Source organism: Lactuca virosa, chromosome 7 (assembly GCF_052849685.1).
Source record: "Lactuca virosa cultivar CGN04683 chromosome 7, Lactuca_virosa_CGN04683_v6, whole genome shotgun sequence".
NCBI lineage: Eukaryota > Viridiplantae > Streptophyta > Magnoliopsida > Asterales > Asteraceae > Lactuca > Lactuca virosa.
Genome location: NC_136432.1, coordinates 189,477,007 through 189,492,799, shown reverse-complemented (window position 1 = coordinate 189,492,799; position 15,793 = coordinate 189,477,007).

Here is a 15,793-nt window from a genome sequence, read left to right as displayed (position 1 = left end):
CTACAAGAAAACGGAGCTATTGCGACAACACCTATCCCGACGACGGAAGTCGTCGCTACAAGACAAGCTATGCCGACGACTTGTCGTCGCCATAGCCTTTGTAAACTTTGACCAAATTCCTCTGGCCAGGACATCTGTGCTGACAGCATGTCGTCGCTACAAGTCTGGCTAATCTATACCGGCGATTAGTCGTCGGGATAGGACTCGAGAAATCTATTTTTTATTTATTTTTATTTCATGGTCCAGAATATGAAAACGACGTTGTTTTATTTAGGCTATACCGACGACTTGTTTTATTTATTTATTTATTTATTTTTGTTTCAGCAAAATGAGGAACGGCGTCATTTATTTAGACCTATACCGACGACATGTCGTCGGCATAGGGGCTTTACCCTAACAAACATATCAGTTCGTTCATTTGCACACAACGACGCAGCCTCAATTCCTCTCCGACGAAAAACGCAATCACGCTACCAGAACTAGAAATTAGCACCAAGTAAGCTCTTTTCTACTCCTAATTCTTGCTTTATTGTTGTGTGGTAAAGGTTTTGACCCCGAATTTGGGGTTTTTTTGGTGTTTGTAGCCGGTCACCGGTTGTGTTTCACCACCGTCCATATTCCACCACTTTCAACCTTCCCGACCGACGACTCCACCTTATTTCCAGCCTCTCTTCGTCACAGATATAGCAGTAAGTATCTTGGCTTTTTTCCAGCCACCACCGGAGGAACACCACCAAATTTGACAATCGGAATCCTGCAACAGATTTTACCTTGGTTGTGAATGAGATAGATGTCGTGAACAACATTCAATCAACTGATTTTACACTGGTTGTCAACATAGGCACCTTGCCTATGCAGATGACTTTAGGTGAAGTAGGTGAATCAAGTGTGGTTGCTAGGAGGAATGTTGTTCCTACTATAAACGATGACGATTTCATTAACGAGGAGAATGACGATGGTGATGCGTACTCTTCAGATGAAGAAATAAATAATGAAACCTATGACAGTGATGATGATGTTGTACATGTATATTGTTCTAGTGATGAATCTGATTGATGGTATGTTATAGTTATTATATATCCTGATTGCTTATAATATTTGTTAAATTTTCAAATATTGCTTATTTATAAGTAGCTTTATTATATATTTTGAATGTTTATAATATTTGTTAAACAGATGGCAGAAGTTGCGAGGGGACATGGAGGAGACGGTGGGGATAGACCTCCACACAGAGTCGCACGCGGTGTACCATCGGGTTGCCAATCTTGTAAGTTACATGAAATTCTTAAGTATTAGATATATTAAAGTTTTAAATTCCTAAATTTCCAATTCTATATGTAAATCTAGCACAAGCGAAGAATGTGAATGTACGTGGCAAAGGTAGAAACTTAAATTTGTACGATGAGTGTGAACATAACAAATGTAAGCCTTTGGTTGTGACCATTGATACCTCCGGGCGGACGTATCGATTCATTGGGGACAACGGGCAAATGTTTGTCAGATTGATCTCAAATCTGGTGGGATTAATGGTACAGTTGCATTATCATACTTGGCGTTGTGTTCCTAGCAAGTACAAAGATGATTTATATATCCCGAGCTAGGAGTAAGTATACAATATATTTTATATGTATTTAATTTTACACTTATTAAATATTTTTTTTACTAATCAAGTATGTTTTTCCTTTTGCAGACTTATTTTGATCTTAATAGGTATCGGGGCACGGACTTGTGTGAACCCGTTCGAGTGGGTATCCAAGCAGATATGCAAAGAGCTTATCGAGAGCGCAAATATCAGATGAAAAAACGTTTTGATAGAGTTGGTGGATATCAGAATGTGGAAAGGGCAAGAAGATGTCCACCGACTGATTGGACCGACGAAGCTTGGAACAAAATGATTGATTTGTTGTTTTTGACCGATGAATACTGAAACACGTCGATCAAAAATAAAGTTACTAGGTCGAAACTTCTGCACACAAGTGCTCACGGATGTAGATTCTATGCTCAACGACGTCATTTAGAGGTAATAATATATATTAGTATTATTTAAAATTGTTATTAACATTTGTATAAATATGTTTATTGTTTTTCACTTATTATAGGATAAAATGGGACTCAAGCCGCAACATATGGAGGGTTGGAGACAAATGCGCTACAAAGAAGGTTCGGGTTGGTGTACAAATCGAGTACAAGAAGATTGGGTAAGTGATAAACGAAATGAATGCATTGTTTAAATATATTATTATTATTAATTATAGTTTTTGTTTAAGTAATATTATTATTATTTTAATGCTTAACTTTAGTTCTTTGTTTTAATTAACGTATGTTTATTGTTTTCTTTATTTTAGGAGAAAATTCAAGAGGAATATGAGAAAATGAAAAACGAGGTTAGGGCAGGCGGAGAAGTAGACGAGTTAGAATGTTTAGAACGTGCCCTTGGGACGAGACACTGCCATGCTCGCGAGGTGGGTAGGAGACCAACCGCCAACTTCGGTTTAATTCGAAATGAACGGCCTTCCACTTCCAAATCACAACCCCAATCTCAATCCCAATTTGATGCACAACAAATGCAATAATACTTGCAACAATATAATGCATCATTGGCGGCATCTATTTCGAAAATCCAACCACCACCATTTCCTAACTTTCTATTCAACTCTAACACAAAAGGAAGTACCTCTCAACAATTTGCCGAAATGATGGAAGAAGAAGGGGAAGAAGAAGAAGAATAAGAAGAAGAAGAAGGGGAAGAAGAAGAAGATTATGATGATGATGATGGTTGATATTTTTGTAGTATTTTGAACAATGTTAACTAACTACTTATTGTAATATTAAACTTGAATTTAATGTTTTGAATTTGAACAATGGTAGATAGTTATTGTATTTCAATTGATATATGCTGCAAAGTTGTTGGAATTGTTAAAAATACAGGAGTGGTAATGTACAGAATCTGCAAAAACTAAAAAAACAACCAGTGGCTATCCCGACGACATGTCATCGCTATAGGTGTTTAATAGACAAATGTGAAAAACCTATAGCGACGACATGTCATCATAATAGCGTCAACCATCCCGACAACTTGTCGTCGCCATAGCTTTCTCTACCATTTATCGTCGCCATAGCCATAGGTAATTAATAAAACTTTATTTTTTTTCCCGAAAATATGCTTGACAAAAGCTCTACGACAACATGTCGTCGTAATAGGGTAGGCTATACCGACGACATCTATACCAACGACAGTATTGATCTATGCCGACGATAGAGTGCCGACGACATGTCGTCTGGATACCTATGCCGACAACATGTCGTCGGGATAGGGTCCAAAATTTTCGTCACCATAGGGGGTTAACGTTGTAGTGTTTAGAGCCCGTTCTCCCCCGATCGATCAATTCTTATTGAGCTATAAAAAAAACCGACAATCAAAGTCCATTGCGCCCCAGTAACGATGACAATCACACCCAGAGCATTCCACATTACTATTGTTGCTCACCGCTAGAGCTTTTTTACAAAACCCAACCGGTTCACTAGAAAACTTTGTGGTTTCTAATGCTACCAGCGACCAACCTTGACCACCATCAATTAAGAAAAGCAACACTACCTCCATCAAACACCACCACCACCTGCCAACTCTGGTTTATTTTCAACCACCACTCTCGTCTACCACCTAGTACCATCTCCTCCTGCAACTACCTTAAGGTTCTAATTTTCCTTAAAAGCTATCGATTTTCCTATTGATGCTTACTGTTAAGTTCTTAATCAAGAGATGCTTCAGATTTCATGTAAATATGCTTTGAAAGTTCTTAATATGTTTAGAAAAGGCTTAATGAAGAGTTGCTACTTATTTGATGTGTTAATATGCTTCGAAAGTTCTAAATGGTTTCTTAAGGAATTAATTGATACAAACTTAATTGATAACTACTTAATTTTTAAGGGTTTAATTAGACAAGTCTAAAAGTTATTTTTCTTGTGACTTAGTTATTAAGGCCTTAATGACGTTATTATTTGTTTAATGCTATTAGTTATGATATGCATTGTGTTGACTTAATTAGATAATAACATGCTTTGAAAGCGTTTAATATGTATGGAAAATGCGTAATTAAGAGTTGTTATAGATTTAACGTCTTAATATGATTGGAAAGAGCTAAATGAAGTTTTAAGGTCTTAATAGATAAATACTAAATTGTTAACGCCTTAATGTTGTTGTTATGTGTTTGATGCTATAAGATATAACGTTTATTGAAGTTACTTAATTAAATTATAGGATACTATAATTAACAAAGAAAAAAATATAAAACATAACGTAACATCCTGTTTCAGATCGTTTTAAGGTTTAAGGCTTGAGGGCCATAATTTGGGTATGGAAAGTTTGAGACTTTAAAGAAGAAAGGTTTAGACGCTTTTGGATGCGGGTAAGGTAGATTTTGTGATAAAAGAGCTCGGTTTGTGCCTTAGAGCCCAAGGGTATTGGTAAAGGCATTGGTTCGGGCCTTTCTTGAATTTTGGATCTGAGTTCGAGTGGGTTTCAGGAAAAATAAAGTTGATAGAAGTGTATGGCTTCTCGTTACCTTTCTGCGGATATAAAGAACTTCAAAAACGGAGTTATAACGAAGAAGTTATGACCATTTGAAGTTAGGAGTGTTTTGGGCCGAACCGGGTACGCGGGGCGTACCAGTTGGGAACGGAAAAATGACGTGGGCCAAGATGGGAATGTTGGGCGTTCGTTGAGTTGTTTCAAAGACACGTTTTTAGGGTTTGGCCCTTTTATAAGCATGATTATCGACCCAAACCTCTTCCATTCTTCAGCATCCATCCTCTCTAACCCTAAGAACGAAACCCTAGCCTCCATTTGAGTGATTCTTGAGCTTTTTGGTGATTTAGTGGGTTTTTGGTGCTTATTATGGAAGAAGGAGTTTCTTGAGGAAGCATTGCTTGGCTGGAGCTTGTGGATCCAAGCCCTAATCATATTGATCTAGCTATAGAAAATATAAAGTTTGAATCTTAGTGGCTTTCTCATGTGGATCTAGTTGGGTTATAACTTGCTATGTTTTGGCCCTCGAAGAAGAAGGAACTTGGTGATCAAGTTATTGCTGGAGTAAAGCTTCTACATCCAGAACCTTCATCAACTTTCCAAGCAACTAGAGCTATAAAGTTTCTATCTTGATGAATCATGTGTTTGATCTAGCTAGTTTTGAGTTTTATGTACTTTTTGTCCCAAAGCTTTGGTCTTTATGAGTATGGACTACTCTAGACCATTTGATATGTCCTTTCGGAGGTTTTTGAGTGCTCTAACTCAAAAAAATGTGATCTTGGTCCATTCTGTCACACCCCCAAACCGGAACGACGGAAACGTTCGGGGGTGGATGACGTCATGTGTAGTATCACAACAATTGTATCATAGCAATCATAGTAACACAACCATTACATTGAATACATATATGAAAAAGGTTTACATCTGTTTAAGTCTTGTTTGCATACATCAAAAGTATAAGCAAAATGTAAAGACGTGACTCTAACTGCTCCGTCTTCTCAAAACTCCAGGTGGTACCTGTCTACTGATACCCTGACAATACAAGCAGTTTTGAAAGAGTATCGGCATAAAGCTGGTGAGTTCATAAGCATGTTTTTGTAATGAAAACCTGTTGATGAATCCGTGAAAATGTTTGTATGTTTCCAAGAAAATCCAATATTTTCTTAAGTAATGAAAAGTAGTCTTAAACCCTAAGACCAATTGTAAGTTTGTTATTGAAATTCTGTTCTTGTGTCTGAAAGTACTTATATGTATGCCTGGTACCACCAGCTGTATTGTTTTGTATAAAAGTTCTTGTATGAAATCCCTGGGTACCATGAGTAATGTAAGTAATGTATAGCATGAAAACCCTGGCTAACACCAGTATGTATAGTAGTTTTATTACTTAAAATAAAACCATGAAATGAAATTCCTGGAATCCTCCAGTTGTAGTATGTAGTAGTTCTATTAATGAAAATAAAACTATTGAAGAATGAAATCCCATAAACAAAAGGTTAGTTTATACTATTATGAGTTTGTATAACCATGCTTGATATGACTGATGACCTCAACGACGTTCTTCAGGCATCGTACGGTATAATATATGTCACCCCAGGCATGCCTGCCTAACTGTAGCTAGTAGTTTAGGCGTGGGATTGTCAGTCTCGAATAGATCTATTCACAAATCGCACGCTCTCCCTCTAGGAGACTCTGGTTACACTATACGTTGAGGATTTTACCAGTACCCAGAAGGGTACAAATGAAGAGTGGTCTCACAATCCTGTATTAACTAGTTTACGTGTGGTTCTGTAGTGATCTACTGTATTGAACTCTGTATGTATAATGTATAAGATAATAATTATACTTAAATAAGTATTATATGTTGTCCTCTTGTATGTCATAAACTAAATATGTCCTAGTTTCTATGGTTACCCATGAATGTAATCTGAATTGGTAAAAGAAACTATGTATTGAATTCCCCAAACTATACCTATTATAGTTTGATTGAAAAGTTATGTACTTGGTGTTGGATTAGTGTCTAAGTCCATAACTATTTTGGTATGTACTTGACCCGATTATGAGCATGGTCCTTTTGGGTTGCCTTCACCATAGCAATATGTAGGATGAATTAAGGAGAATTATGATTTATTAATATATTATAAGAATAATATATTAAAGGAGAAATCATATTGTTTAATTAATATTAGTCGAGAATTAATTATGAATTAATTTTGTGACTAAAAGAGATTAATTAAACTTAAGGGACTGGAATTGTAATCATAAGATAATTGCAAGAGTGGGCTAATGGACTCCATAGAGTGGAGTGGACGATATTTATGGGGAAGCCCATAAGATTTCGTCCATGACTCTAAAGAAAGGGATCCATGGGCTGCTTAGGGCCTAAGCAGTCAGATTAGGGTTTCCTAGTTGTAAACCCTAATAGCCTACACCTATATAAAGAGCCCTTTATGCCCAAAAACGGGAAAAACTCTTAGATTAGGGTTTCTGGACGTTTTGGCTGCCTCATCTCTCCTCCTTCTTCATCCAAGTTGCTTAGTGGTGTTTGTGACTCCATTAGAGGTGCAACACTTGAGGCACTAAGCTTTCTGAAGCTAATCAAAGCAAGGATTGATTGTTATTGCTATATAACAATCAAAGGTAATTACTAAACCCTTATTTCAGTTCTTATTTGATAGATCTAGGGTTTGTAAGTCTTGGATTCAAAGCATGTACAATAGAGAAACCTAGATCCAAGCATTAGGGTTTGTATGAGCACATAGGATTGTTTCTTATGCATAAAACCCATCAGTGGTATCAGAGCCTTGATTGGTTTCAATTGTATGTGATGCTTAACTGTTTTGCTTGCTGAAAACCGAATTTTTTGTCTCTGCCCGACTCAACTCGGCGAGTCAGTATCTGGACTCGGCGAGTTGGCCCTACTCGGCGAGTTCAGAGCTGACTCGGCGAGTTTGTGCGTCAAGCAGAGGATATTTCGAGATTTTGTTGCTATTTTGACTTGGATTTGATGCCTAAATCGTTTTTTGAAGTTAAAATCCGAATTTTATCTTAATTAAATGATTATCCTTGCCAAAACAATAGATAATTTCAAATCTTTTGAATATTAGTTGTTTATTTGATAAATATGGATTATTTAAAGTTATTTGGTAATTATCTAATGACTAAAATTAGATTAGGTCAAATATAGATAATCACTAAATTAATTATTTGATTTATATTATTTGTTATTTGATCCATAGTAAGTTTGAATAATTTCAAATTACTCCTTTTAGGTTTTATAGTTTAAATTTGAACTTAAAAGTTTTGTTTTTGAAATTTAAATAGTTAAACCCTAATGTTTTGAAATGTTTCAAAACTTGCCCTCAAGTTTTGGAATTTAAAATTTTGATTAATAGTTTAATTATGTAATATTTAAATTCTAAAACTCAAGTATTTTGAAAAGTTCAAATTACACCCTCATGGTTTTGTTAAGTTAATTAAAAGTTTAATTAAAAGAGAAAGTTAATAAAACCACCTAGTATTTTAAAAGTGTAAAATACACCCTATACTATATATATGTAACATTAAAAGTCTAATATTATATATATGAGTAAAGAGTCAGTCTTACCGTTAGTAGGCCTCATTCACGAATCTGGTCTATAAGGGGTGTTTAAGGAAATTGCCTATAAAATGGCCATTGAATGGGTATCCACTCTTACCCACCGCACTCTTGACTAGTGGAGGGTCGTTAGCCGAACGGGTAGGATAGGACGAAACCTTCCATTATAAGTATAATGAAGTACAAAGTAACTAAATGCTTTTATAAATTCCCAAATCATAGTTACTTTAGGAAAAATGTGGAATTGTATGCTAATCCATGGAATTACACTTTGTACTTTTGTCGAAACGTTAGTGGAGCGTGTGTGGTTAACCGGCACACTAATTTGGGATTGACATTGGTGGCGAAGGGTGGCTCGATGTTTATCATAGATCAATGGAGCGTGTGTGGCTAACCGACACATTGATTAGGTGATAGTAGCAATTGGGTGCACCACGTGATTCGTATGGTTATTCACACCTTGTTTGTGATCCTCGGCATCCCAGTCACAAATAGAAGGGCATAATCGAGATTAAAACATGCCATTGAAAAGTTCAATGAATCTCAAAAGATCTAGGAGTTTCAATTCATTTAAAACTTAAATTTTTTTTTTCGTTTTTCATGGTGGAAATTGGTAAATCGTCATTTACCTACCTTCAAATATTCTGCAACTAGATTACGGTATCCCTCTTCTAGGTTGTAGAGTATTGTGTTGGATCCTAGCCTTGATGTTTCATTTGGGAGTTACATCAACGATTTTTATCAACTAACTTGAATTTTTCTCCCGTTTTGTAGATGTCTAAATCTTACAATGGTCTTCCCAAGTCCCTTGGAACAAGCTTTCCAAATGAAGATGACGTTCCTCGATACGATCAAGGAAATGAGAGTCATGCTTCACTTCCTCCAAATCCTCCAATTATTCTCACTGACTCACAAGTTCAAAGGCTTGAAAAGTTCAAGCTCATTCAAGCCCTTTTGGCAAGTAAACACGAAGATGGGAAACCTGTGTGTGCATACGTCATAGAGATGAAGTCACACATTGATAGGTTAAGGATGATGGGTGTCGATATCTCAGAAATATTGGCTGTTGACTGGGTTCTTCAGTCACTTCCTGAATCATATAGTGAGTTCTTTAGAGAGTACTATATGATGGACCATGATGTGACCCTCATTGATTTGACCTATTTGCTTATAGCTGCTGAATCAGATATGATTTGGCGTGCTGATCGAGCAAATTTGTCTGGCAAATCAAACTCCCAAACTTCAATGGACATTGAAAATGGTGACATTGGAAATCAAGAAAAGGTAAATTCTGAGATAGTTCCTTGTGCCATTCCAAAAGAGTCCATCTGCTTCTACTGCCAAGAGAAGGGGCATTGGAGACGAAGCTGCCCTGTTTACCTGAGAGATCTAAGAGATGGGAGAGTCAAGACGTATGGCTCTACTTCAGGTAAAATCTATTAACTAACTCTATAAGTTCCTATTCTTTGATTCTTAATACATGATGTGATAAGATTACATTTTGATGTTTTTGCAGGATCAAAGAAAAAGAGAGGAAGCTTAAGGAAGAAGCATGTTGAATCTGATCATGAAGAAATGGATTTCGATCGCATGGACTCGAGGATCAGATTTTTGCGCTACTACTTTAGAGTTAGAATAGATTGCTTAGAAATTAAAATAACATAGTTTTCATTTGAATTGCATTGTAAGGATAAGTTTTTCTGCAATAAAATGAATTTTGATTTCGTCCTATTTATTTATCCTTGCAATGGCATATGTGAAAATGGATGTTTATGTATTTCTAATTTTAGCAATGTTGAATTGGATGTGATTCTTGATTATGTTATTTGTGAAATGTCGAGGATTTGCCAAATAAAGGAAGATTCTCATCGCCCAAGTTTCAATTGGAAAGAAACTTGGAATCATACAACTTGGTTGTGTGATGAATGAGAAACTTCATATTTTGGAAATTAGACTAATTCTTTGGCAAAGTGTCAAGAGAAGGATCAGGAGATCGAGTACACTAGGTTGTGCTTTGATCAAGTCCACCACAAGAATGATAAAAATATTCGTCATGATTTACTAAAGTTTAGTAAATATGGCTATACTTATAAGATTAAGTACAATTCTGAGTTGATCGAAAGAGTTTCAATCAATAGCAGAACGAATAAGAAGAATCAAGTAGGCAGAAAGATAAAAGTTTCTCTATTCTAAGAAGAAGGGAGAGTACCTTTTATTGTGTTTTATGATAAGTCTTAATGATTAAGAACCATATCTCAATAGATCCTCTAAGTGAGTCTTAGTGCAATTGCATGTCTAAGAAGAGGAATCGAGAATTGTAGAAATGGTTAAATCAAGAAGTCAATCATACTTCGTTCCAATATCAAGTCTTAGAGTCAAGATTCTGACATGAGTGACAAGTCTTAAGTAGGTTTATAACACTCGACAAACGTGGAATTTGGAAAAGTTTTCTTATTCTTGCACATTTGAAATTGGTAAGTTGTGATGTCTTGGATAAGACAAAGACCAACCAGGACCAATTGTGTGAAGTGTTGAACTTGACAAAAGGCTACACTAACTCTTGAATATTTGTTTGTCAAGAAATGTTTCTTGACAAGAGAATCTTATATGTCAAGGAGTCAGTGGGAGTCTTAATGGTCTTGAAAAGTTTCAAGAACAAATCAAGAGTAAACCTAGTTGATCATCACTAGCACACGACTTGAGGTCTAAAGCCTATCGTGGATGACATACTCTTTTTCTGTGCCATTCCAATTGAGTTAATTATGCATGTGAGTTCTTTGAGTTCTCATTTGAATGCATAAAGACAAAGCACCTTGATCAATGGAAAGTACATTGATACGAAAGGGTGAGTTGCTTGGAAGACATGGTGGGCATTCATGTTACCATGAGGCAAGAAATCAAGATTGAACAAGTTCAGTCCATATGGTTCTAGATTTGCCGCAAACTTTCGTTTTGACAAATTCACATGGATAGGAACACATACATCATAAAATCTAAGTGTCATAAGGTTTTCCTCCTTCATGAAAATGATTGTGAGGAAATGCTTTCACTAAGAGAGATTTTAAGAAGATAGCAATTGAGAAAATTGTATTCTCAAATTCGATTATGATTACGGCATCCCTTTTCATAGTTCGAATTGTGAGATTTGGCAATTGATCTGAACATTTGGGACTTAGTAACATAAATTCTGAATTGTTTAGACACACATGTGAGATATCTAAGGCAAAGGTGTATGAGCTTAAAAAGCTTAGATAAAGGCTTATGAAAGCATTAGGTATTAGAAATATGAACTTAAGGAATTCAATAAGCATTGTTTTTCTAGAAGTTCAATTGTTTTCTGAATACATGTCAAAGCTAGTGGGAGCATAAGTGTTATGCTGGTAAGAAAATAAGCATCATGTTAGTGGGAGCATGATTATTATGGTAAGTATTGCAAGTTAGCAATATTAATTATAGAAAACAAAGATTCATTTTGCAAAGTTGTAAGGGTTGAAAAGTTGTTTTGCTATAATTAAGGGAGAGAATATTATACTTCGTTTCAAAATTCTAAAGCTTAGATCAAGAAACATTAATAAATTTAGTCAAGGATACATAGTGCATTCTCAAAATTCGATTATGATTACGGCATCCCTCTTCATAGTTCGAATTGTGGGAACATGGCACATAAAATATTATGGCAGAAGGATGATGAAGTATCATATCTTTATGTGAGACATTATGCATCGTGTCCAATACGCTTCGGGTATAGGATCGATTGCATATGCTATAATATTTGACCATTCTAAAATTTTCCAAATGCCTAGGGCATTAAGAGGGAAAAGGGACTAGAACTGGTTCTGACTAAAATAATTAAACAACTATCAAAGGACGATCTGAGGTTCACTAAGGATTTGTCGCTTGTGAGTAGTTGGAAGTATAGTATTGGATGGACTATATTGACATTATTGTGAATAGATAAGATTCTATTAAGAATGAGTTGTCATATGGCAAATATGGAAATGTTTCCATTAATGGGAGATGGATATTAAGAAATATGTCTAGATTAGAAACTTTTATGCAAAAAGGATGTTCAAACGAATGTACTTTGAGTGAGAGACATCACATCTATATAATTGTTTTGTAACAATTTCAGATAGAGTACTTTGTGATTTCATTGGCCAAGTCTTGATGTCTTTTGTGCTATGACTTTACGAAAGGATCGTTGCATAAAATGTTAAAATCTGACATATTGGGGATTGTGAAATGAGTTTCATTGGAAAAGTTTTCCAAGTGATCTATTTCATAAAGTATGGACCATAGGAAACCAAAGTGTGCATGCTTGGAGCATGGGACAATTGTGGTAATAATTCGAGTGATAAGTTGATTTTCTGAAACAGTAAACAATGAATAATGAGTAATCAATATGGTGTTTAAATAAAAGTGTTTTTATTTACGCTCAAAGGTTTTGGGGCCATATAGGAGTAATATTATTATTGCGTTTCATTTTGCATGTTTTGACTTCCAGAATAACTGGGTTATTCGAACCTCCATAGTCGCTCATACGTTGGAAGTAGGCATGAAGGAAGATTGTCGTGAATCTGTCTGTAGATTGTCTTAAGTGTTTAGACATAGCACAAGTTTGCTGCAGAGTTCATGAGTGCTTTGATAAGATTAAAAGTATTGGATTAAACCCACGCTCACTTGAATCACTTCATGGTTTTATCACGAGTGATTGTGAGACGATAATATTGTATATTCTTAAAACCAAGACATGTGAGTTGTTACTTGCTGATCAGTTGCACATTGATGATAAGTAAACGCACCAGTAACTTGGTGTTATAAAACTTATTATTGTGTGTGATTCGATTAGTAGGTGCAAGCAAGCATTTGAGTCAAAGTTTATCCATTCCTTTTACCCAAAGTGGGATAAAAGCGATATCTGTGGGCCCCTCGATGATTTAGTGATGACAAAGGAAAGTGCACGGCCAGGCCAGGACTGATTTGATTTGTTCAATTAGTCAGTTGTCATAAATCAAAAATCGGGAAACGACACGTAGAGTGAGAGAATGATTTCAAACCATGTCTCATGTCTATACGATATCTTGTAGAATGGAGGAATATATAATCCCTTATCTAAAGGACAAGCGTATCTGATAAGATCAGAGTTGACAGCGGCTTTGAAAGCTACGATTGCTGATCAGGTTCTGAAGTCATACGCAGAATAGTTATTAGACTTATCCAAGTGGGAGACTGTTGGATTAGTGTCTAAGTCCATAACTATTTTGGTATGTACTTGACCCGATTATGAGCATGGTCCATTTGGGTTGCCTTCACCATAGCAATATGTAGGATGAATTAAGGAGAATTATGATTTATTAATATATTATAAGAATAATATATTAAAGGAGAAATCATATTGTTTAATTAATATTAGTCGAGAATTAATTATGAATTAATTTTGTGACTAAAAGAGATTAATTAAACTTAAGGGACTGGAATTGTAATCATAAGATAATTGCAAGAGTGGGCTAATGGACTCCATAGAGTGGAGTGGACGATATTTATGGGGAAGCCCATAAGATTTCGTCCATGACTCTAAAGAAAGGGATCCATGGGCTGCTTAGGGCCTAAGCAGTCAGATTAGGGTTTCCTAGTTGTAAACCCTAATAGCCTATACCTATATAAAGAGCCCTTTATGCCCAAAAACGGGAACAACTCTTAGATTATGGTTTCTGGACGTTTTGGCTGCCTCCTCTCTCCTCCTTCTTCATCCAAGTTGCTTAGTGGTGTTTGTGACTCCATTAGAGGTGCAACACTTGAGGCACTAAGCTTTCTGAAGCTAATCAAAGCAAGGATTGATTGTTATTGCTATATAACAATCAAAGGTAATTACTAAACCCTTATTTCAGTTCTTATTTGATAGATCTAGGGTTTGTAAGTCTTGGATTCAAAGCATGTACAATAGAGAAACCTAGATCCAAGCATTAGGGTTTGTATGAGCACATAGGATTGTTTCTTATGCATAAAACCCATCACTTGGTTTGTAAGATGTTCTAAAGACTATGCAATTATATTTCCAAGTTGAACGTGTCCCTTATGCTCAACATAGTACAAAAGGGATAAAATGTCAGAATGTTTCATAAAACGTGGAAAATCATTTATCTGTATCAATTGCATAAGTTTAAACTCGTTGAAAACCTTTTGTTTTAGTTTCACAAAATCGGTTGTGTTTGGCTTGTATTCCCTCCCTGAAAACATTAAAAATCATGAAAATGTAGGGGTATGAAGTCACTGTTGTTGTGTGAAAATGTCGGCTGGAAACGAAGATCCTCGGGTTGTTGTACGTGACACTTAACAGAATCCTAATAACAATCAACTACATAATGTATCTAAATTAGCGATTTCGTTATATAAAGTGTTACATAAACACCTGCTTTCGGTTAAGGAATGTTACCGGGACTTGGTTGAATCGAAAAACAAGTTTTTCACTGCTCAAGAGACGTGTACGGCCGTGAATAGGGGTTTACGGCCGTGAAGGGAGTTTACGGTCGACATGAAGTTTACGGTCGTGAACTGGGTTTACGGCCTTTGAAGATTTGATGAGTGTACGGCCGTAAACCGGTTTACGACCTTTGATCATCAAGATCTTTTCAGGTATATATAAACGTCACTCATTACCCAATCTTTCGCACAGAAAAGTGATTTTGTCTATATTGATCAAAACATGGTTTGAATTTGTAGTGATCAAAAAGAGTCTTTCATCGTGTTGGATTTGATTATCTTGAGTTTTTTTTTTTTTTTTTTTTGGATTTTTGTAGTGGTGACATGCTCGACCATCATGATTACGAATTGTCAGAAAAATTGCATGAAGTGCTCGATCAGAACGTTTCCACAGTACTTAACAAAGATCAAAACATCATTTCTAGAAATGAGTTTCACGATTTGGATCCCCTTAATGACATAAGCTTATGGGATTGTTGGGAGGATGGTAATTTACCATTGGTTAGTTTCAGTGAAGACTGTAAATCCGGTGGTGAGGCTATAGGTAGTTCTAGTGCTGCCACCACTGATCACGGTGGCCGGAAGGTGGCAAATAGATTGAGACCATTGGAGTTTGAAGAGATAGCGAAGTACTTTGAGATGCCGATAATCATGGCTGCAAAGGAACTAGGGATAGGGTTAACATTGTTGAAGAAAAGATGCAGAGAGCTAAACATAAACAGATGGCCTCATAGAAAACTTAAGAGCCTTCAATCCCTCATTCAAAATGCCAAGGTAAAATACGATAATAACCTTCTATACATTACTCATGCATGTATGCATGCACTTGGTAACCAAAGTTGTTTTGGTATTTTCTAAAATTTCAATTATTAGTTTCTTTATAACATAAACATAGGCCCTAGGCATATGCCACATCGAATCAATTGTTTTACTACGATTTCTGATTTATATTTACATAAACTTAACTCATTGTAAATTTTATGAACTCACACGAAAAATATATTGCATCTACCTAAAAAAAACTAGGAGTTGGGATTAAAGGAGGAGGTAGAGACGTTAGCAGGGCACAAGAAGATGATGGAGAAATTGCCAGGTATGGAATTGACAGAAAGAACAAAGAAGCTTAGGCAAGCTTGCTTCAAAGCTATTTATAAGAAGAGAGGACTTAACAATCCTTAGTCCTTACCTTTTCT